The sequence below is a fragment of the Rutidosis leptorrhynchoides genome, chromosome 7, assembly GCF_046630445.1.
Source record: "Rutidosis leptorrhynchoides isolate AG116_Rl617_1_P2 chromosome 7, CSIRO_AGI_Rlap_v1, whole genome shotgun sequence".
Classification (NCBI taxonomy): domain Eukaryota; kingdom Viridiplantae; phylum Streptophyta; class Magnoliopsida; order Asterales; family Asteraceae; genus Rutidosis; species Rutidosis leptorrhynchoides.
This window is the reverse complement of record NC_092339.1, coordinates 144929972-144939521: the sequence shown is the minus strand read 5'-3', so window position 1 is coordinate 144939521 and position 9550 is coordinate 144929972. Positions and strand designations below refer to the sequence as shown.

The following is a 9550-nucleotide window of genomic DNA, read 5'->3' as shown; positions in this document are numbered from 1 at the left end:
AGGAACAACCCATTAAATCAGAATACTCTAGTGATTCAGATTCAACAAATTCAATTATGGAGAATCTGGAACCTCTAAGTATGGAAGACCGAATGAGAGGTAAACGCACTGGCGAAGGTCACGCAATTACTCAACCAGACATTAATGCGCCAGATTATGAAATCAAAGGACAAATCCTACACATGGTAACAAATCAATGCCAATTTAGTGGTGCGCCGAAGGAAGATCCAAATGAACATCTTCGTACTTTTAATAGGATCTGTACTCTATTTAAAATTCGAGAAGTTGAGGATGAACAGATATATCTCATGTTATTTCCCTGGACTTTAAAGGGAGAAGCCAAAGATTGGTTGGAATCGTTACCTGAAGGGGCGATTGATACATGGGACGTTTTAGTTGAAAATTTTCTTAAACAATTTTTTCCAGCATCTAAAGCCGTGAGACTTCAAGGAGAAATTGTTACATTCACACAAAAGCCAAATGAAACTCTATATGAAGCATGGACAAGATTTGGAAAGTTATTGAGAGGATGTCCGCAACATGGTTTAGACACTTGTCAAATAGTACAAATATTCTACCAAGGATGCGACCTCACTACAAGGAAAGACATAGATATAGCAGCTGGTGGTTCTATTATGAAGAAAACCGCAACTGACGCTTATAAAATTATTGATAACACTGCTTCCCACTCACATGAGTGGCATCAAGAAAAAGATATTGTTAGATCATCTAAAGCAGCTAGAGCCAATTCTAGCCATGACTTCGATTCCATTTCTGCAAAGATAGATGCTGTCGAGAGACGAATGGAAAACATGACTAAAGATATCCACTCAATACGAATTAGTTGTGAACAGTGTGGAGGACCACATTTAATAAAAGATTGTCTCAGTATTGAACTAACAATGGAACAAAGAGAGAATGTTTCATACATAAACCAAAGGCCTAGAAATAATTATCAGAATAATTATCAACCGCCAAGACCAATCTACAATCAAAACCAGAATTATAACCGAAATGTTCCATATAACAACCAACAAGGTCCTAGAAATCAACAAGTATCCAACAATACTTACAATCAGCAAAGACCTATTTTTCAAAACAAAGCACCACAAACCGATGATAAAAAGCCAAATTTAGAAGATATGATGTCAAAGCTACTTGAATCTCAAACGCAATTTTTCACATCTCAGAAACAAACCAATGAACAAAATGCTCAAGCATTTAGAAATCAACAAGCTTATATTCAAAATTTAGAACAAGAAGTGAGCAACCTAGCATGGTTAATAGGTGAAAGAAAACCGGGAAGTCTACCTAGTGATACAAATGCTAACCCCCAAAATGAAACAGCTAAAGCCATTACCATAAGAAGTGGTATTACACTTAAACCACCTGAAATACCTGTAATTTCTGATGAAGCTATTCCTACTCCACAAGAACCACAATCTAAACAAGATAAGGAAAAAGAACCGGTAGTTGAAAAGGGTAATGAAGATAACACAGTTAAGGCAAAACCTTATGTTAAACCATACCAACCACCACTTCCTTACTCGAGTAAAATGAGAAAAGAGAGACTTGAAGCCGAGCAATCCAAATTCTTGGATATGTTTAAACAGATAAATGTAAATCTTCCTTTCATTGATGTAATTTCAGGAATGCCTAGATATGCTAAATTCTTGAAAGATCTAATCACGAATAGAAAGAAAATGGAAGAACTCTCGGCTGTTACAATGAATGCTAATTGTTCTGCAGTGCTGTTGAATAAGATACCAGAAAAATTATCAGATCCAGGAAGTTTCACAATTCCATGTTTTCTGGGAAGTCTTAGTTCAATAGAAGCATTGGCAGATTTAGGTGCTAGTATAAATTTAATTCCGTATTCACTATACGCTAAACTAGACCTTGGAGAATTGAAACCAACATGAATAAGTATACAACTAGCCGATCGATCAGTAAAATATCCTAGAGGGATAATGGAAAACATGCTAGTTAAAGTTAGTACTTTAGTATTTCCAGTAGATTTTGTTATTCTGGACATGGAAGAAGATTCTCGAGTTCCTCTCATATTAGGAAGACCATTCTTAAACACAGCTAAAGCAATAATAGACGTGTTTGGTAAGAAATTGACCCTAAGTATAGAGGACGAGAGTGTTACTTTTTCTGTTGATATAGCAATGCAACAACCGCAATCTGCAGATGATACATGTTATTATATTCAAACTATAGAATCACATGCAGAATTGTTAGAAGAATTTCCAGAATTACAAGGAACAGGAGAATGTTCTTTAGGAGAAGGAACTGAACCAATTGATGAAACTGAAATGTTAGCTACACTTATGGCTAATGGATATGAACCAACAACAGAAGAAATTTAAATGCTAAAAGAAGAAGACAGATATCGATATAAATCATCGATAGAAGAACCACCGACATTAGAGTTAAAGCCACTTCCAAACCAATTGGAATATGCTTATTTAAAAGGTGAATCTGAATTACCTGTAATAATATCGTCTTCTCTTACTGAAAATGAAAAATCTCAACTCATTTCTGTGCTAAAAGCTCATAAACTAGCTATTGCATGGAAGATTCATGATATTAAAGGAATAAGTCCTTCGTATTGCACACATAAAATCCTTATGGAAGAAGGTCATAAAACGTATGTGCAACGCCAACGAAAACTAAATCTGAATATGCAAGATGTTGTTAAGAAAGAAATTATTAAACTGCTTGATGCAGGTTTAATTTATCCAATCTCTGATAGCCCATGGGTAAGCCCAGTTTAATGCGTACCTTAGAAGGGTGGCATGACTGTCATCACAAATGAGAAAAATGAGCTTATTCCTACTAGGACTGTAACAGGATGGCGTGTTTGTATTGATTATAGAAAATTAAATGACGCCACCAGAAAGATCACGTTCCCTTACCTTTTATTGATCAAATGTTGGAAAGATTAGCCGGAAATAGTTACTATTATTTTCTTGATGGTTTTTCAGGATATTTTCAAATTCCAATAGCACCCGAGGACCAAGAGAAAATCACATTCACGTGCCCTTATGGTACTTTTGCTTATAAACACATGCCATTTGGACTTTGCAACGCTCCTGCAACCTTTCAAAGGTGCATGATGGTGATTTTTCACGACATGATAGAAGAATGCATGGAAGTTTTCATGGATGATTTTTCAGTCTTCGGTGATACTTTTGAAACATGTCTAGTTAATCTTGAACGAATGCTTATTAGATGCGAACAATCAAATCTAGTACTTAATTGGGAGAAATGCCATTTCATGGTTAAAGAAGGCATCGTTCTTGGTCATAAAATTTCAAAGGAAGGAATTGAAGTGGATAGAGCTAAAGTAGATGTAATTGCTAAACTTCCACATCCCACCAATGTTAGAGGAGTTGGGAGTTTTCTAGGGCATGCCGGTTTTTACCGACGTTTTATAAAAGATTTTTCTAAAATTGCCACTCCTATGAATAAACTCCTAGAAAAGGATGCTCCATTCATCTTTTCAGATGAATGTATCAAATCTTTTAATATTCTTAAAGAAAAACTCACTAATGCGCCGATCATGATAACTCTGAATTGGAGTCTACCATTTGAACTAATATGCGATGCAAGTGATTTTGCAATGGGAGCCGTTTTAGGACAAAGGATTGAAAAATGATTTCAACCTATATATTATGCTAGTAAGACGTTACAAGGAGCACAAACGAATTATACAACTACTGAAAAAGAACTCCTTGCTATTTTCTTTGCTTTTGACAAATTTCGTTCATATCTCGTTCTAGCTAAAACGGTGGTTTATACCAACCATTCTGCTCTTAGATACCTTTTCTCGAAATAAGATGCTAAATCACGATTAATTCGTTGAATCTTACTCTTACAAGAGTTTGATATCGAAATCCGAGATAAAAAGGGAGCAGAAAATCTCGCAGCTGATCATCTTTCTCGTCTTGAAAATCCCAAATTAGAAGTTCTAAATGAATCGGCCATACAAGACAACTTTCCTGATGAATATCTATTGAAGATAGATTATAATGAAATTCCATGGTTTGCAGACTATACAAACTATTTAGTATGTGGATTCCTTGAAAAAGGATTATAGTACCAAAAACGAAAGAAATTCTTTAGTGATCTAAAACAATATTTTTGGGAAGATCCACATTTGTTTAAAAGTTGTCCCGATGGAATAATACGCCGATGTGTATTCGGAGATGAAGCTAGTAAAATCTTAAACCATTGTCACACAGGACCAACAGGAGGGCATTATGGGCCTCACCTCACAATAAGAAAAGTTTACGATGCTGGATTCTATTGGCCTACAATTTTCAAAGACGCACACCTTCTTTGCAAATCCTGTGATGCTTGTCAAAGGGCCGGAAAAATAAGTCAACGTGATAAAATGCCACAAAATGTCATTCAAGTATGTGAAGTATTTGACATTTGGGGTATTGACTTTATGGGTCCATTTTCAAAATCTCATAATAATCTGTACATTCTGGTTGCCATTGATTATGTATCTAAATGGGTGGAAGCACAAGCTCTCCCGACTAACGATGCACGAGTTGTAGTCAACTTTTTAAAATGTCTTTTTGCAAGTTTTGGAACACCGAAAGCTTTAATAATTGATTGGGGTACTCATTTTTGTAACAATCAACTTGAGAAAGTTCTCAAAAGATATGTAGTAACTCATAAAATCTCCACTACTTATCATCCACAAACAAGTGGACAAGTTGAAAATACCAACCGAGCTTTAAAACGTATTCTAGAGAAAACCGTAGGATCAAATCCGAAGGAATGGTCCATTAAATTGGAGGATGCACTCTGGGCTTTTAGAACAGCCTACAAAACTCCAATTGGAACCACACCTTTTAAACTCGTTTACGGAAAAGCACGTCATCTTCCAGTAGAAATTGAACACAAAGCATTTTGGGCTTTGAAGACATGTAATCTTGATTTACATGAAGCTGGACGTCTACGGTTAAGTCAACTAAATGAATTAGAAGAATTAAGACAGGAGGCATACGAAAATTCGTTAATCTATAAGGAAAGAACGAAGAAATGGGATGATAAAAGAATAAGAAGTTCAAAAGAATTTAAAGAAGGAGACAGAGTTCTTCTTTTCAATTCACGATTCAAGCTATTTCCTGGAAAATTGAAATCAAGATGGTCTGGACCATTCATCGTCAAAAGAGTTTTCCCATACGGAACAGAAGAGTTAATAAATTCAAATGGGATTGAATTTAAGGTTAATGGTCACAGAGTTAAACATTACATAGATAGTCCGATGGAAGTTGACAACGAAGTTAATCACAATTTCGACACCACAGCTAACTAAGTGTAGGGAGAATCAAGTCTTTAAAGGATAATATGTATTTCTGTTAGAGTTAGATATTCTGTATTCGTGTAGTTCTCGAGAATGGAATCCGAATGGTCTTTCCCTAGCAGACCCTAAAGAACTAGTCTTCTCCCCCCATTCTGAATTTTTATTTTTTTAGGTTTTACGAGATGAAGAATTCCTTTGATCTGAACCATGGTCTAATGCTACACGCTTTGATCACTAAACGTAATAATGACACCCTTCCGAGTGACCTGGTGTCAGTAATAAGAGCCAAATTAGACGGAGTAAGAAAAGAACTCAGAAACGATCATAATAAGTTACATTGTGGTAAAGGAAAATCAAAATCCGCAGCGAAAAGAAGAGCACGACACGTTGAAAGATGTCACAAATGCGGAAAATGGTCACACGAAGGAAAATGCTCGACGAATCAGACATATTTCAATACCGAGTTCGTTACTTTATGCAGAGAAGGACCGTTTATATGTTTCGTAGAAAAATCTTTGAATGCTCGAGGTTACGCCTATGTAGCTATGGAAAACCAATTAGTCCGACTATCTTATGAGTGGGCTAAAGTAGGTCACTGAGAATTCTATCTCACAGGTAAGTATGTACAGTTTTTATTTTTATTTTATTGCTTTTACCCTTTTGATAATAAACGCTAAATTGTTCGCTATAAAGTATTAAATTGATACTCAATAAAATTAGGTTTTGCGACCGAAATTATTGATATCATACAAAAATTTATTACATCACTACGAAATTTACCGTTTATTCTTAAGGTATAAATATCTTTAATCAATCAACCCAAAATATTTCAAAAATTCGTCAGGAGTAAAACTAGGTAATATAGCCGAAATTACTTTACCGAAAAGAGGGGCGTATATTTTTGATAATATTTGATTGATTAAAGTGGGATAAAAGACCAAAAAGATTTTTAATTTTATTTTTACTTTGTTTTTAAAATTAATATTAAATTTTTATTGTAAACTTTTTAAAATCAATATATATTTAAGTTTGTAAATATTTGAAAATTTTATGTTTTTAATATAAGTTTGTATGTATAAAAACAAAATTTTAATATAAGTTTGATGTGAATTTTTAAAATTTTAATAATATGAATTTTTAATTTTATGCATTTTAAATTTAAGTTTGGTGTGAATTTAAAAACAAAAATTTACTTTATTTCGTTAAGTTAAAAATTGATTTTTAAAATTCGTCGTGAGTTGAAAACTAGGTCATTGAACCAAAATTGCTCTACCCAAGGGAGGGACGAGAACTTTTATTATCATTATTTTTAATATTATTGAATTAAAGTATGCCAAAAACATTTAAAAAAACCCAAAAATCTTTGCTTTTAAAAACTGCGCTTAAAAAATGACAAATTTTAAAAATTTTGTCGAGGGACGGACTAGGACAACGATCCGAAACGCCCTAATCCTAAAAACAAAATTTTAAATTTTAATTAATTATATGTTTTATTAGTAAAGGTTTCATAAAAAAAAAGGGACCTCATGCGATCGCATGAGATTTACCCTGTAACCTCATGCGATCGCATGAGGTTGGAAATCAGGCCAGAAACAAAAACCCAGTCGAACTGCTCTCTGTCCCATTCCATACTCACACACGCATACGAACATACACACAAAAACACCTCAAATTTCATCATTTTTCCACCAAAATTCACCAAATTTCTTGCTACAATCCGCTCTAAACATGAATTTGATAAGGAGTTTATCAAAAAGAGTAACAATTTCAACCCTAAACCTCCTTAAATTTGATTTTAAGTGTTCTTGAGCTATATTTTTCCTATTTTGATTTTGTTAATTTCTAGTGTAATTAGAGTTAAATTGTTAGTATTTTATGCATGTATAACCTAGATTGATGCTATTTAACATGATTTGAAGCCAAAAACTTCAAAAATTTTAGTAATCTAGGGTTTGTGTTCTTGAGCAATTTGGGGCTTTTTGATATAAACAGGATATGGCCGATTTTTGTCATGAATTATTGCTAAATTAAGTAGTATAACTTGTTTAGGTAGCTAAATGATCCAAACTTTGATCCCAAACATGATTTATGAGAATTAAAGTGGACTTTTTAAGTACAAAATTCATGAACTTGATTAATTTGATATAATTGTCATTTGAGACTTGTTTAATTGCTAGTAAAGGTTGTTTTAACATGTTATTTGAGTTGAATGCTTATGAACTTTGTAAACATTTTCATTTATGCTTATTTGAAAAAGTGTAGAATTGTTAAAATTATGAAAATGTGTATAAGTTTAATTTTGATTTAACATGTTATTGTAATTGTGTTAATTTGTTATTTTGCTAACACTAATGCATATTTGGATGCATAAATTTTGTGTTTAATGTGTTTTGCAGAGATTTACTAATACTGAAACTGGAGGTTCATCATCATCATCTAGACAACCACAACCCGAACCTGAACCAGAATATGAGCCGCAATACGAGCCCGAACAAGAACAACAACAGGAACCACAACAACAACCTGATCAACACGTACCTTATTATGATCCGCTACAATTTGTTGATGCCTTCATAGTATTTTCGATACATCCACCAGTAGAATACCCAACGATTCCTGAACATACATTGCATCCTAATCTGAGATTCGATAGAAGCTGGAGGGATTACCCGGCATATCAAAGTAACAAATTCAAACTGATACCGAAAAATGTAGAAGTGCCAAGGGTAATCGATTGGGATCCTTTGGAAAGGGTCCAACTAGCTAACTCAGTTAGGGAGCATCTGATCCAAAGGTATGGCAGTTCTTCTTTTACCGATTGGGAACGTCTATTCACCATTCGTAGACCTGTATATAAGGAATGGTTTATTGAGCTGATGAGTACTATAGAATTAAATGTAGATGTAGATAGATTAGATGATAGTAGTTTTCTTAGATTTATACTTGGCCGTAGGATGTACAGGATGTCCATGCTGGACATGGCCAGGGCTTTACAGAGATATACTCCTGGTGAATTACTACTACCCGATTGTATGAATTTGATTTATCGTGGTGAAAGGGTAGATAGGAATTTTGACGCAAATGCCGTCTGGAGGCGTATGTCAAACTATAATGTTTTTATGCTGGGAGGAAAACACTCCTACTTATATATTAACAAAGCCGAACTTCGTATAATTCATAGATTTCTGGCTAACTCGATTACACAGAGAGGTCACAATAAAGAGAAAATGACCTTACATGATTTATTTAACTAAAGTGTATTCGAGACCCAAGAAGCTTTGTTAATATCCCCTACTGTGTTGGTTTTTATTTGTCTAAAATGGTGGAAGGAATACAGGAAGGGGAGATTATAAGAGGAGGTATTTTTGTTACTCTCATTGGAGGTGTAGATAGGGACCAAGGGGGTCCACTTTTGGAATGTAGGGAACAGGTTGAGCCTTTAGGATTGAAGGTCTATCATGGTGCTAAGGAATTAAAGAGCAGACGCAACCAGCCAGTACCCTATGAAGGTAGTCATCCTCAGGTAGAGAGAGTTTCAGATGAGGAAATGGAGGAAGCGGATGACATTAGGGATGTCATTAGGGAAGCTATGACTGACATCTACCAGTGTGTAGATGAGGTAGATTTGACAAACGCGGAGAGATTTCGTTGGATGGAGCAGTGGCAAGCCCGGAATGATTACGAGCATTCCAGGCAACGACAGCATGATAGATGGGACTATCATCATCGTTAGATTATGAGCCGGCTGTCACCTCAGGATCACTACGTTCTGACCCGACCCGCTTACTATCCTCCACACCAGCCCGAGATGAGACCACCATATACTCTCTACAACCCTAACCAGGCCTACCAGTACACCTATCACCAACCATGGAACCCGGACGACGACATGAACTGGAACCCCTATCCAGATTGATATAGTTCCTGTTGGTGATTTCTATGATTTTTATCTTTTTATGATTTTTATTTATGTTTAAACATATGATATTGTGATACATTAATGTATTTATTTTATATTTTTTATTATTTTGTACTAATATTTCATATTTGATTTGAAAGTGGGATTTTAAGTCCCATTTCAAATTACCATGCATGTTTATATTTGTATGTATGTATATTGTCAATTGTACACAACATGGTAAAACAGCGCATTTTCAAAGACTGGCATTAAGTTCAGCAAAAGCTACTGATTTTGATGACAAAATGAAAAACAAATGTGATGTA

The 9550-nt window shown here is 34.7% G+C and overlaps 1 non-coding gene across 1 annotated transcript; it reads right to left on the bottom strand.

The window, feature by feature from the left end:
- Window positions 1-440: 440 nt before the first annotated feature.
- On the bottom strand, window positions 441-547 carry LOC139860643 (small nucleolar RNA R71). Its single transcript, XR_011763272.1, has one exon. It is a non-coding gene; the product is annotated as a small nucleolar RNA R71 (small nucleolar RNA).
- Window positions 548-9550: the final 9003 nt, after the last annotated feature.